Below are 14,782 nucleotides of genomic sequence, written 5' to 3'. Positions count from 1 at the left end.
GCAGCAGCGTTCCCAAACGAACTCTGATTTCCCAACGAATGTGTGCTTTCCTAGGGGAGAAGCCCAGGCAAAGAGGCTTTTCGCCTTTCCCGACCCCAAGGCCAACGGCTCCTTCTCTTCCCCGCCTCTGATTTCCCAAAGAATGCTGTGCTTTGCCAGCGGCGATGCCCCGGCAAAGAGGCTTTCCCTCTATGCGGGTTTCTCCCATCGTGCTGCGTATACTAGGCTAAGGCAAGCAACAAAAGCAGCCCACAGAACCGACTCTGATTTCCCAGCGACTTCTATGCTTTCGCAGAGGTTTTCAGCTTGGCACAATCCGCACGTCGCTGCTGCTTCCTCAGCAAGGCTTTGGTCGTTCGCTCTGTCGCGGTAGGAGGAGAGCTGGTTCCTCTTGGGCCTTGCTTTCCCCTGCTCCAAGTTCGCGCCTGGGTTTCATCTTGTTAAGCCGAACTAAGCAGACACAGTCACAACCCTGAATCAGCGTGCGTGTCCTAGCATGGCACTCTATGCCTATTACCATCTCTTGGCATAGGTAAGGCTTTGCCTTTTCTCAGGCAGACTCTGGGCCTAGGCCAGTGCCTTCACCTCAGGAGATAGGAGGCGACAGGATCCCTGCACACGGCCCGTGAACTGGGATGGGGAACTGTAGGGGAGTGTCTCCACTCTTTCCACGGCACACCCCCTGCCACATCTTTGTGGAAGACGGCATCTGACTGCCCGTTTCTCCATGGGGTTGTTTCTGCGAATTCCGGGTTTGGCACCTGGTGGCAAGCCCAAGCCTGCCCTTGGGACAGGTGGCAAGGAGATGCTGTCCCCTTGTGAGCAGAGGCACAGGACAGGCCTGCTTTCTGCCCAGACTCCTTCCTCAGAGTGGTGCATGCGCCCCTGCCCTAGTCGTCCCCTCAAGTCTCCTTAGCAGCCAGGTTACCATCTCTCCGCACAGGGAGCGGGTGACACTTGTCTTGCCACCGGCCTGCTGTTCATTCCACGGCAGGCCATCCTGCTTCCCGAGCGTTACCCGACCCCAAGGCCAAAGGCTCCTTCTCTTCCCCGGGGCCGGCGTGCTGCGTCTTCCCACACTTGATCCTGGGGAGCACGGTGACAGACGTGTGCAACCATGCTTCTCTCTCAGGCAGAGGGGATGCTAGGGCAAAGAGTATTACGCTCCATGCGGTTATCTTCCATCGTGCTGCGGAGATTAGCTCAGGCAAGCAGAAGCAGCATCCCCAAACCCAACTCTGATTTCCCAACGAATGCCACATTTTCCCAGGGGAGATGCCCAGGCAAAGAGGCTTTCGCTGTATGCCGGGGTTCTCCCACCGTGAGACTGGCCTCAGGCAAGCATCAGCAGCCCGCAGAACATTTCTCAGCGCATGCTGTGCTTTCGCAGAGGCTTTGGCTTGGAGTGAACAGCACTTCGCCGCTGCTTCCTCAGCAAGGCTTCAGTCGCGTCAGGGAAGAAGAGCTGCTGGAGAGCTGGTGCCTCTTGGGCCTTGCTTTCCTGGGCTCCATGTTAGCATCCTGGGTTCACCCTGCCAGGCCGAACTAAGCAGACATAGCCACAACCCTGCAGTAGCGTGCGTAGCCAAGGATTGCACTCTAGGCACACTACCATCTCCCGGTGTAGGCATCGCTTGGCCTTTTACTCTGGCGCTCAGGCAGATTCACGGACTAGGCCAGTGCTTTCCCCACAGGAAAGGAGAGGTGACAGGATCCCTGCACACCGCCCGTGCACTGAATAGGGAGCTTTGGGGGGGGGGACTGTCCCCACTCCTTCCCCTTAAACCCCGTGCCTGCTCCAAGCTTCCACATCCTTGAGGAAGACGGCATCTGATGGCGAGTTCTTTCTGGGCGTTGTTTCTCGAGTTCAGGGTAGGCGCCTGGTGGCAAGCCCGTGTCTCCACCACGGACAGGTGACCAAGGAGCTGCTGTCTCCTTGGGCCCAAAGGCTCAGGACAGGCATGCTTTCTGCCCAGACTCCTTCCTCAGAGTGGAGCCCTTTCCCCTGCCCTAATCGTGCCCTCTGGTCTCTTTAGCAGCCAGGCTTCCGTCGCTCTGCAGTGACAGACATGTCCCTTTCCTTAAAAATCTTTCCACAGGCGCCACTGCGCTTCTCTCTCAGGCAGAGGGGATGCCCAGGCCAAGAGGATTTCGCTCCATGCGGGTTTATTACACCGCGCGGTGGAGACTGGCTCCGGCAAGCAGCAGGCAGCATCCCACAGACCCGACTCTGATTTCCCAAAGAATGCTGTGCTTTCCCATAGGGGAGGCCCCGGCAAAGTGTCTTTCGCTCTATGCGGGTTTCTCCCATCGTGCTGCGAATACTAGGCTAAGGCAAGCAACGAGAGCAGCCCACAGAACCGACTCTGATTTCCCAGCGACAGCTGTGCTGTCGCAGATGTTTTCAGCTCGGCGCGAACCGCACTTCGCTACTGCTTTCTCAGCAAGGCCTTTTCTTTCGTTCTGTCGCGGCAGAGTGGTACAGCCGCGGGAGAGCTGGTGCCTCTTGGGCCTTGCGTTCCCGGGCTCCAAATTCACGCCCGAGGTTCACCTTGCTAAGCCTAACTAAGCAGACACAGTCACCACCCTGCAGCAGCCTGCGTGGCCTAGCATGGCACTCTATGCCTTTTACCATCTCCTGGCGTAGGTAAGGCTTTTCCTTTTGCTCCCGCGCTCAGGCAGACTCTGGGCCTAGGCCAGTGTCTTCACCACAGGAGAGAGGAGGCCACAGGATCCCTGTACACGGTCCGTGCACTGGGATGGCGTACTGTGGGGGACTGTCTCCACTCCTTCCCTGGCACACCCCTGCCACCGACAACGCTGCCACATTTTGGTGGAAGACAGCATCTGACTGCCCCTTTCTCCATTGGGTTGTTTCTGTGAGTTCCAAGTACGGCACCTGGTGGCAAGCACAAGGCTGTCCTTGGGACAGGTGGTCAAGGAGATGCTGTCTCCTTCTGCCTGCCTCTGCCCAGACCCCTTCCTTAGAGTGGAGCACGCGCCCCTGCCCTTCTTATCCCCTCGTCTCCTTTGCACCAAGCTTCCCTCTCTCCGTACAGGGAGCGGGTGACACTTGTCTTGCCACCGGCCTGCTGTTCGCGCCACGGCAGGCTATCCTGCTTACCGAGCGATTCCCGACCCCAAAGCCAACGGCTCCTTCTCTTCCCTGGGGGCGGCGTGCTGCGCCTACCCCACACTTGCTCCTGGGGAGCACGGTGACAGACGTGTGCAACCATGCTTCTCTCTCAGGCAGAGGGGATTCTAGGGCAAAGAGAATTTCGCTCCATGCGGGTATATTCCACCGTGCTGCGGAGACTATCTTAGGCAAGCAGCAGCAGCGTTCCCAAAAGAACTCTGATTTCTCAACGAATGCTGTGCTTTCCTAGGGGAGAAGCCCAGGCAAAGAGGCTTTTCGCCTTTCCCGACCCCAAGGCCAACGGCTCCTTCTCTTCCTCGCCTCTGATTTCCCAAAGAATGCTGTGCTTTGCCAGCGGCGATGCCCCGGCAAAGAGGCTTTCCCTCTATGCGGGTTTCTCCCATCGTGCTGCGAATACTAGGCTAAGGCAAGCAACAAAAGCAGCCCACAGAACCGACTCTGATTTCCCAGCGACTTCTATGCTTTTGCAGAGGTTTTCAGCTTGGCACAAACCGCACGTCGCTGCTGCTTCCTCAGCAAGGCTTTGGTCGTTCGCTCTGTCGCGGTAGGAGGAGAGCTGGTTCCTCTTGGGCCTTGCTTTCCCCTGCTCCAAGTTCGCGCCTGGGGTTCATCTTGTTAAGCCGAACTAAGCAGACACAGTCACAACCCTGAAGCAGCGTGCGTGTCCTAGCATGGCACTCTATGCCTATTACCATCTCTTGGCATAGGTAAGGCTTTGCCTTTTCTCAGGCAGACTCTGGGCCTAGGCCAGTGCCTTCACCTCAGGAGATAGGAGGCGACAGGATCCCTGCACATGGCCCGTGAACTGGGATGGGGAACTGTAGGGGAGTGTCTCCACTCTTTCCCCGGCACACCCCCGGCCACATCTTTGTGGAAGACGGCATCTGACTGCCCGTTTCTCCATGGGGTTGTTTCTGCGAATTCCGGGTTTGGCACCTGGTGGCAAGACCAAGCCTGCCCTTGGGACAGGTGGCAAGGAGATGCTGTCCCCTTGTGAGCAGAGGCACAGGACAGGCCTGCTTTCTGCCCAGACTCCTTCCTCAGAGTGGTGCATGCGCCCCTGCCCTAGTCGTCCCCTCAAGTCTCCTTAGCAGCCAGGTTACCATCTCTCCGCACAGGGAGCGGGTGACACTTGTCTTGCCACCGGCCTGCTGTTCATTCCACGGCAGGCTATCCTGCTTCCCGAGCGTTTCCCGACCCCAAGGCCAAAGGCTCCTTCTCTTCCCCGGTGCCGGCGTGCTGCGTCTTCCCACACTTGATCCTGGGGAGCACAGTGACAGACGTGTGCAACCATGCTTCTCTCTCAGGCAGAGGGGATGCTAGGGCAAAGAGTATTTCGCTCCATGCGGTTATCTTCCACCGTGCTGCGGAGACTAGCTCAGGCAAGCAGAAGCAGCATCCCCAAACCCAACTCTGATTTCCCAACGAATGCCACACTTTCCCAGGGGAGATGCCCAGGCAAAGAGGCTTTCGCTGTATGCCGGGTTTCTCCCACCGTGAGACTGGCCTCAGGCAAGCATCAGCAGCCCGCAGAACATTTCTCAGCGCATGCTGTGCTTTCGCAGAGGCTTTGGCTTGGAGTGAACAGCACTTCGCCGCTGCTTCCTCAGCAAGACTTCAGTCGCGTCAGGCAAGAAGAGCTGCTGGAGAGCTGGTGCCTCTTGGGCCTTGCTTTCCTGGGCTCCATGTTAGCGTCCTGGGTTCACCCTGCCAGGCCGAACTAAGCAGACATAGCCACAACCCAGCAGTAGCGTGCGTAGCCATGGATTGCACTCTAGGCACACTACCATCTCCCGGTGAAGGCATCGCTTGGCCTTTTACTCTGGCGCTCAGGCAGATTCACGGACTAGGCCAGTGCTTTCCCCACAGGAAAGGAGAGGTGACAGGATCCCTGCACACCGCCCGTGCACTGAATAGGGAGCTTTTGGGGGGGGGGGGACTGTCCCCACTCTTTCCCCTTAAACCCCGTGCCTCCTCCAAGCTTCCACATCCTGGAGGAAGACGGCATCTGATGGCGAGTTCTTTCTGGGCGTTGTTTCTCGAGTTCAGGGTAGGCGCCTGGTGGCAAGCCCGTGTCTCCACCACGGACAGGTGACCAAGGAGCTGCTGTCTCCTTGGGCCCAAAGGCTCAGGACAGGCATGCTTTCTGCCCAGACTCCTTCCTCAGAGTGGAGCCCTTTCCCCTGCCCTAATCGTGCCCTCTGGTCTCTTTAGCAGCCAGGCTTCCGTCGCTCTGCAGTGACAGACATGTCCCTTTCCTTAAAAATCTTTCCACAGGCGCCACTGCGCTTCTCTCTCAGGCAGAGGGGATGCCCAGGCCAAGAGGATTTCGCTCCATGCGGGTTTATTACACCGCGCGGTGGAGACTGGCTCCGGCAAGCAGCAGGCAGCATCCCACAGACCCGACTCTGATTTCCCAAAGAATGCTGTGCTTTCCCATAGGGGAGCGCCCGGCAAAGAGTCTTTCGCTCTATGCGGGTTTCTCCCATCGTGCTGCGAATGCTAGGCTAAGGCAAGCAACGAGAGCAGCCCACAGAACCGTCTCTGATTTCCCAGCGACAGCTGTGCTGTCGCAGATGTTTTCAGCTCGGCGCGAACCGCACTTCGCTACTGCTTTCTCAGCAAGGCCTTTTCTTTCGTTCTGTCGCGGCAGAGTGGTACAGCCGCGGGAGAGCTGGTGCCTCTTGGGCCTTGCGTTCCCGGGCTCCAAATTCACGCCCGAGGTTCACCTTGCTAAGCCTAACTAAGCAGACACAGTCACCACCCTGCAGCAGCCTGCGTGGCCTAGCATGGCACTCTATGCCTTTTACCATCTCCTGGCGTAGGTAAGGCTTTTCCTTTTGCTCCCGCGCTCAGGCAGACTCTGGGCCTAGGCCAGTGTCTTCACCACAGGAGAGAGGAGGCCACAGGATCCCTGTACACGGTCCGTGCACTGGGATGGGGTACTGTGGGGGACTGTCTCCACTCCTTCCCTGGCACACCCCTGCCACCGACAACGCTGCCACATTTTGGTGGAAGACAGCATCTGACTGCCCCTTTCTCCATTGGGTTGTTTCTGTGAGTTCCGAGTACGGCACCTGGTGGCAAGCACAAGGCTGTCCTTGGGACAGGTGGTCAAGGAGATGCTGTCTCCTTCTGCCTGCCTCTGCCCAGACCCCTTCCTTAGAGTGGAGCACGCGCCCCTGCCCTTCTTATCCCCTCGTCTCCTTTGCACCAAGCTTCCCTCTCTCCGTACAGGGAGCGGGTGACACTTGTCTTGCCACCGGCCTGCTGTTCGCGCCACGGCAGGCTATCCTGCTTACCGAGCGATTCCCGACACCAAAGCCAACGGCTCCTTCTCTTCCCTGGGGGCGGCGTGCTGCGCCTACCCCACACTTGCTCCTGGGGAGCACGGTGACAGACGTGTGCAACCATGCTTCTCTCTCAGGCAGAGGGGATTCTAGGGCAAAGAGAATTTCGCTCCATGCGGGTATATTCCACCGTGCTGCGGAGACTATCTTAGGCAAGCAGCAGCAGCGTTCCCAAACGAACTCTGATTTCCCAACGAATGCTGTGCTTTCCTAGGGGAGAAGCCCAGGCAAAGAGGCTTTTCGCCTTTCCCGACCCCAAGGCCAACGGCTCCTTCTCTTCCCCGCCTCTGATTTCCCAAAGAATGCTGTGCTTTGCCAGCGGCGATGCCCCGGCAAAGAGGCTTTCCCTCTATGCGGGTTTCTCCCATCGTGCTGCGAATACTAGGCTAAGGCAAGCAACAAAAGCAGCCCACAGAACCGACTCTGATTTCCCAGCGACTTCTATGCTTTCGCAGAGGTTTTCAGCTTGGCACAAACCGCACGTCGCTGCTGCTTCCTCAGCAAGGCTTTGGTCGTTCGCTCTGTCGCGGTAGGAGGAGAGCTGGTTCCTCTTGGGCCTTGCTTTCCCCTGCTCCAAGTTCGCGCCTGGGGTTCATCTTGTTAAGCCGAACTAAGCAGACACAGTCACAACCCTGAAGCAGCGTGCGTGTCCTAGCATGGCACTCTATGCCTATTACCATCTCTTGGCATAGGTAAGGCTTTGCCTTTTCTCAGGCAGACTCTGGGCCTACGCCAGTGCCTTCACCTCAGGAGATAGGAGGCGACAGGATCCCTGCACATGGCCCGTGAACTGGGATGGGGAACTGTAGGGGAGTGTCTCCACTCTTTCCCCGGCACACCCCCGGCCACATCTTTGTGGAAGACGGCATCTGACTGCCCGTTTCTCCATGGGGTTGTTTCTGCGAATTCCGGGTTTGGCACCTGGTGGCAAGACCAAGCCTGCCCTTGGGACAGGTGGCAAGGAGATGCTGTCCCCTTGTGAGCAGAGGCACAGGACAGGCCTGCTTTCTGCCCAGACTCCTTCCTCAGAGTGGTGCATGCGCCCCTGCCCTAGTCGTCCCCTCAAGTCTCCTTAGCAGCCAGGTTACCATCTCTCCGCACAGGGAGCGGGTGACACTTGTCTTGCCACCGGCCTGCTGTTCATTCCACGGCAGGCTATCCTGCTTCCCGAGCATTTCCCGACCCCAAGGCCAAAGGCTCCTTCTCTTCCCCGGTGCCGGCGTGCTGCGTCTTCCCACACTTGATCCTGGGGAGCACGGTGACAGACGTGTGCAACCATGCTTCTCTCTCAGGCAGAGGGGATGCTAGGGCAAAGAGTATTTCGCTCCATGCGGTTATCTTCCACCGTGCTGCGGAGACTAGCTCAGGCAAGCAGAAGCAGCATCCCCAAACCCAACTCTGATTTCCCAACGAATGCCACACTTTCCCAGGGGAGATGCCCAGGCAAAGAGGCTTTCGCTGTATGCAGGGTTTCTCCCACCGTGAGACTGGCCTCAGGCAAGCATCAGCAGCCCGCAGAACATTTCTCAGCGCATGCTGTGCTTTCGCAGAGGCTTTGGCTTGGAGTGAACAGCACTTCGCCGCTGCTTCCTCAGCAAGACTTCAGTCGCGTCAGGCAAGAAGAGCTGCTGGAGAGCTGGTGCCTCTTGGGCCTTGCTTTCCTGGGCTCCATGTTAGCGTCCTGGGTTCACCCTGCCAGGCCGAACTAAGCAGACATAGCCACAACCCAGCAGTAGCGTGCGTAGCCATGGATTGCACTCTAGGCACACTACCATCTCCCGGTGAAGGCATCGCTTGGCCTTTTACTCTGGCGCTCAGGCAGATTCACGGACTAGGCCAGTGCTTTCCCCACAGGAAAGGAGAGGTGACAGGATCCCTGCACACCGCCCGTGCACTGAATAGGGAGCTTTTGGGGGGGGGACTGTCCCCACTCTTTCCCCTTAAACCCCGTGCCTCCTCCAAGCTTCCACATCCTGGAGGAAGACGGCATCTGATGGCGAGTTCTTTCTGGGCGTTGTTTCTCGAGTTCAGGGTAGGCGCCTGGTGGCAAGCCCGTGTCTCCACCACGGACAGGTGACCAAGGAGCTGCTGTCTCCTTGGGCCCAAAGGCTCAGGACAGGCATGCTTTCTGCCCAGACTCCTTCCTCAGAGTGGAGCCCTTTCCCCTGCCCTAATCGTGCCCTCTGGTCTCTTTAGCAGCCAGGCTTCCGTCGCTCTGCAGTGACAGACATGTCCCTTTCCTTAAAAATCTTTCCACAGGCGCCACTGCGCTTCTCTCTCAGGCAGAGGGGATGCCCAGGCCAAGAGGATTTCGCTCCATGCGGGTTTATTACACCGCGCGGTGGAGACTGGCTCCGGCAAGCAGCAGGCAGCATCCCACAGACCCGACTCTGATTTCCCAAAGAATGCTGTGCTTTCCCATAGGGGAGGCCCCGGCAAAGAGTCTTTCGCTCTATGCGGGTTTCTCCCATCGTGCTGCGAATACTAGGCTAAGGCAAGCAACGAGAGCAGCCCACAGAACCGACTCTGATTTCCCAGCGACAGCTGTGCTGTCGCAGATGTTTTCAGCTCGGCGCGAACCGCACTTCGCTACTGCTTTCTCAGCAAGGCCTTTTCTTTCGTTCTGTCGCGGCAGAGTGGTACAGCCGCGGGAGAGCTGGTGCCTCTTGGGCCTTGCGTTCCCGGGCTCCAAATTCACGCCCGAGGTTCACCTTGCTAAGCCTAACTAAGCAGACACAGTCACCACCCTGCAGCAGCCTGCGTGGCCTAGCATGGCACTCTATGCCTTTTACCATCTCCTGGCGTAGGTAAGGCTTTTCCTTTTGCTCCCGCGCTCAGGCAGACTCTGGGCCTAGGCCAGTGTCTTCACCACAGGAGAGAGGAGGCCACAGGATCCCTGTACACGGTCCGTGCACTGGGATGGGGTACTGTGGGGGACTGTCTCCACTCCTTCCCTGGCACACCCCTGCCACCGACAACGCTGCCACATTTTGGTGGAAGACAGCATCTGACTGCCCCTTTCTCCATTGGGTTGTTTCTGTGAGTTCCGAGTACGGCACCTGGTGGCAAGCACAAGGCTGTCCTTGGGACAGGTGGTCAAGGAGATGCTGTCTCCTTCTGCCTGCCTCTGCCCAGACTCCTTCCTTAGAGTGGAGCACGCGCCCCTGCCCTTCTTATCCCCTCGTCTCCTTTGCACCAAGCTTCCATCTATCCGTACAGGGAGCGGGTGACACTTGTCTTGCCACCGGCCTGCTGTTCGCGCCACGGCAGGCTATCCTGCTTACCGAGCGATTCCCGACCCCAAAGCCAACGGCTCTTTCTCTTCCCTGGGGGCGGCGTGCTGCGCCTACCCCACACTTGCTCCTGGGGAGCGTGGTGACAGACGTGTGCAACCATGCTTCTCTCTCAAGCAGAGGGGATTCTAGGGCAAAGAGAATTTCGCTCTATGCCGGTATATTCCACCGTGCTGCGGAGACTATCTTAGGCAAGCAGCAGCAGCGTTCCCAAACGAACTCTGATTTCCCAACGAATGCTGTGCTTTCCTAGGGGAGAAGCCCAGGCAAAGAGGCTTTTCGCCTTTCCCGACCCCAAGGCCAACGGCTCCTTCTCTTCCCCGCCTCTGATTTCCCAAAGAATGCTGTGCTTTGCCAGCGGCGATGCCCCGGCAAAGAGGCTTTCCCTCTATGCGGGTTTCTCCCATCGTGCTGCGTATACTAGGCTAAGGCAAGCAACAAAAGCAGCCCACAGAACCGACTCTGATTTCCCAGCGACTTCTATGCTTTCGCAGAGGTTTTCAGCTTGGCACAATCCGCACGTCGCTGCTGCTTCCTCAGCAAGGCTTTGGTCGTTCGCTCTGTCGCGGTAGGAGGAGAGCTGGTTCCTCTTGGGCCTTGCTTTCCCCTGCTCCAAGTTCGCGCCTGCGGTTCATCTTGTTAAGCCGAACTAAGCAGACACAGTCACAACCCTGAAGCAGCGTGCGTGTCCTAGCATGGCACTCTATGCCTATTACCATCTCTTGGCATAGGTAAGGCTTTGCCTTTTCTCAGGCAGACTCTGGGCCTAGGCCAGTGCCTTCACCTCAGGAGATAGGAGGCGACAGGATCCCTGCACACGGCCCGTGAACTGGGATGGGGAACTGTAGGGGAGTGTCTCCACTCTTTCCCCGGCACACCCCCTGCCACATCTTTGTGGAAGACGGCATCTGACTGCCCGTTTCTCCATGGGGTTGTTTCTGCGAATTCCGGGTTTGGCACCTGGTGGCAAGCCCAAGCCTGCCCTTGGGACAGGTGGCAAGGAGATGCTGTCCCCTTGTGAGCAGAGGCACAGGACAGGCCTGCTTTCTGCCCAGACTCCTTCCTCAGAGTGGTGCATGCGCCCCTGCCCTAGTCGTCCCCTCAAGTCTCCTTAGCAGCCAGGTTACCATCTCTCCGCACAGGGAGCGGGTGACACTTGTCTTGCCACCGGCCTGCTGTTCATTCCACGGCAGGCTATCCTGCTTCCCGAGCGTTTCCCGACCCCAAGGCCAAAGGCTCCTTCTCTTCCCCGGGGCCGGCGTGCTGCGTCTTCCCACACTTGATCCTGGGGAGCACGGTGACAGACGTGTGCAACCATGCTTCTCTCTCAGGCAGAGGGGATGCTAGGGCAAAGAGTATTACGCTCCATGCGGTTATCTTCCATCGTGCTGCGGAGATTAGCTCAGGCAAGCAGAAGCAGCATCCCCAAACCCAACTCTAATTTCCCAACGAATGCCACATTTTCCCAGGGGAGATGCCCAGGCAAAGAGGCTTTCGCTGTATGCCGGGGTTCTCCCACCGTGAGACTGGCCTCAGGCAAGCATCAGCAGCCCGCAGAACATTTCTCAGCGCATGCTGTGCTTTCGCAGAGGCTTTGGCTTGGAGTGAACAGCACTTCGCCGCTGCTTCCTCAGCAAGGCTTCAGTCGCGTCAGGGAAGAAGAGCTGCTGGAGAGCTGGTGCCTCTTGGGCCTTGCTTTCCTGGGCTCCATGTTAGCATCCTGGGTTCACCCTGCCAGGCCGAACTAAGCAGACATAGCCACAACCCTGCAGTTGCGTGCGTAGCCAAGGATTGCACTCTAGGCACACTACCATCTCCCGGTGTAGGCATCGCTTGGCCTTTTACTCTGGCGCTCAGGCAGATTCACGGACTAGGCCAGTGCTTTCCCCACAGGAAAGGAGAGGTGACAGGATCCCTGCACACCGCCCGTGCACTGAATAGGGAGCTTTGGGGGGGGGGGACTGTCCCCACTCCTTCCCCTTAAACCCCGTGCCTGCTCCAAGCTTCCACATCCTGGAGGAAGACGGCATCTGATGGCGAGTTCTTTCTGGGCGTTGTTTCTCGAGTTCAGGGTAGGCGCCTGGTGGCAAGCCCGTGTCTCCACCACGGACAGGTGACCAAGGAGCTGCTGTCTCCTTGGGCCCAAAGGCTCAGGACAGGCATGCTTTCTGCCCAGACTCCTTCCTCAGAGTGGAGCCCTTTCCCCTGCCCTAATCGTGCCCTCTGGTCTCTTTAGCAGCCAGGCTTCCGTCGCTCTGCAGTGACAGACATGTCCCTTTCCTTAAAAATCTTTCCACAGGCGCCACTGCGCTTCTCTCTCAGGCAGAGGGGATGCCCAGGCCAAGAGGATTTCGCTCCATGCGGGTTTATTACACCGCGCGGTGGAGACTGGCTCCGGCAAGCAGCAGGCAGCATCCCACAGACCCGACTCTGATTTCCCAAAGAATGCTGTGCTTTCCCATAGGGGAGGCCCCGGCAAAGAGTCTTTCGCTCTATGCGGGTTTCTCCCATCGTGCTGCGAATACTAGGCTAAGGCAAGCAACGAGAGCAGCCCACAGAACCGACTCTGATTTCCCAGCGACAGCTGTGCTGTCGCAGATGTTTTCAGCTCGGCGCGAACCGCACTTCGCTACTGCTTTCTCAGCAAAGCCTTTTCTTTCGTTCTGTCGCGGCAGAGTGGTACAGCCGCGGGAGAGCTGGTGCCTCTTGGGCCTTGCGTTCCCGGGCTCCAAATTCACGCCCGAGGTTCACCTTGCTAAGCCTAACTAAGCAGACACAGTCACCACCCTGCAGCAGCCTGCGTGGCCTAGCATGGCACTCTATGCCTTTTACCATCTCCTGGCGTAGGTAAGGCTTTTCCTTTTGCTCCCGCGCTCAGGCAGACTCTGGGCCTAGGCCAGTGTCTTCACCACAGGAGAGAGGAGGCCACAGGATCCCTGTACACGGTCCGTGCACTGGGATGGCGTACTGTGGGGGACTGTCTCCACTCCTTCCCTGGCACACCCCTGCCACCGACAACGCTGCCACATTTTGGTGGAAGACAGCATCTGACTGCCCCTTTCTCCATTGGGTTGTTTCTGTGAGTTCCAAGTACGGCACCTGGTGGCAAGCACAAGGCTGTCCTTGGGACAGGTGGTCAAGGAGATGCTGTCTCCTTCTGCCTGCCTCTGCCCAGACTCCTTCCTTAGAGTGGAGCACGCGCCCCTGCCTTCTTATCCCCTCGTCTCCTTTGCACCAAGCTTCCCTCTCTCCGTACAGGGAGCGGGTGACACTTGTCTTGCCACCGGCCTGCTGTTCGCGCCACGGCAGGCTATCCTGCTTACCGAGCGATTCCCGACCCCAAAGCCAACGGCTCCTTCTCTTCCCTGGGGGCGGCGTGCTGCGCCTACCCCACACTTGCTCCTGGGGAGCACGGTGACAGACGTGTGCAACCATGCTTCTCTCTCAGGCAGAGGGGATTCTAGGGCAAAGAGAATTTCGCTCCATGCGGGTATATTCCACCGTGCTGCGGAGACTATCTTAGGCAAGCAGCAGCAGCGTTCCCAAACGAACTCTGATTTCCCAACGAATGCTGTGCTTTCCTAGGGGAGAAGCCCAGGCAAAGAGGCTTTTCGCCTTTCCCGACCCCAAGGCCAACGGCTCCTTCTCTTCCCCGCCTCTGATTTCCCAAAGAATGCTGTGCTTTGCCAGCGGCGATGCCCCGGCAAAGAGGCTTTCCCTCTATGCGGGTTTCTCCCATCGTGCTGCGAACACTAGGCTAAGGCAAGCAACAAAAGCAGCCCACAGAACCGACTCTGATTTCCCAGCGACTTCTATGCTTTCGCAGAGCTTTTCAGCTTGGCACAAACCGCACGTCGCTGCTGCTTCCTCAGCAAGGCTTTGGTCGTTCGCTCTGTCGCGGTAGGAGGAGAGCTGGTTCCTCTTGGGCCTTGCTTTCCCCTGCTCCAAGTTCGCGCCTGGGGTTCATCTTGTTAAGCCGAACTAAGCAGACACAGTCACAACCCTGAAGCAGCGTGCGTGTCCTAGCATGGCACTCTATGCCTATTACCATCTCTTGGCATAGGTAAGGCTTTGCCTTTTCTCAGGCAGACTCTGGGCCTAGGCCAGTACCTTCACCTCAGGAGATAGGAGGCGACAGGATCCCTGCACATGGCCCGTGAACTGGGATGGGGAACTGTAGGGGAGTGTCTCCACTCTTTCCCCGGCACACCCCCGGCCACATCTTTGTGGAAGACGGCATCTGACTGCCCGTTTCTCCATGGGGTTGTTTCTGCGAATTCCGGGTTTGGCACCTGGTGGCAAGACCAAGCCTGCCCTTGGGACAGGTGGCAAGGAGATGCTGTCCCCTTGTGAGCAGAGGCACAGGACAGGCCTGCTTTCTGCCCAGACTCCTTCCTCAGAGTGGTGCATGCGCCCCTGCCCTAGTCGTCCCCTCAAGTCTCCTTAGCAGCCAGGTTACCATCTCTCCGCACAGGGAGCGGGTGACACTTGTCTTGCCACCGGCCTGCTGTTCATTCCACGGCAGGCTATCCTGCTTCCCGAGCGTTTCCCGACCCCAAGGCCAAAGGCTCCTTCTCTTCCCCGGTGCCGGCGTGCTGCGTCTTCCCACACTTGATCCTGGGGAGCACGGTGACAGACGTGTGCAACCATGCTTCTCTCTCAGGCAGAGGGGATGCTAGGGCAAAGAGTATTTCGCTCCATGCGGTTATCTTCCACCGTGCTGCGGAGACTAGCTCAGGCAAGCAGAAGCAGCATCCCCAAACCCAACTCTGATTTCCCAACGAATGCCACACTTTCCCAGGGGAGATGCCCAGGCAAAGAGGCTTTCGCTGTATGCCGGGTTTCTCCCACCGTGAGACTGGCCTCAGGCAAGCATCAGCAGCCCGCAGAATATTTCTCAGCGCATGCTGTGCTTTCGCAGAGGCTTTGGCTTGGAGTGAACAGCACTTCGCCGCTGCTTCCTCAGCAAGACTTCAGTCGCG

This window comes from Mustela lutreola, chromosome 5 (assembly GCF_030435805.1).
Source record: "Mustela lutreola isolate mMusLut2 chromosome 5, mMusLut2.pri, whole genome shotgun sequence".
Lineage (NCBI taxonomy): Eukaryota > Metazoa > Chordata > Mammalia > Carnivora > Mustelidae > Mustela > Mustela lutreola.
Note: the sequence above shows the minus strand (reverse complement) of the source record.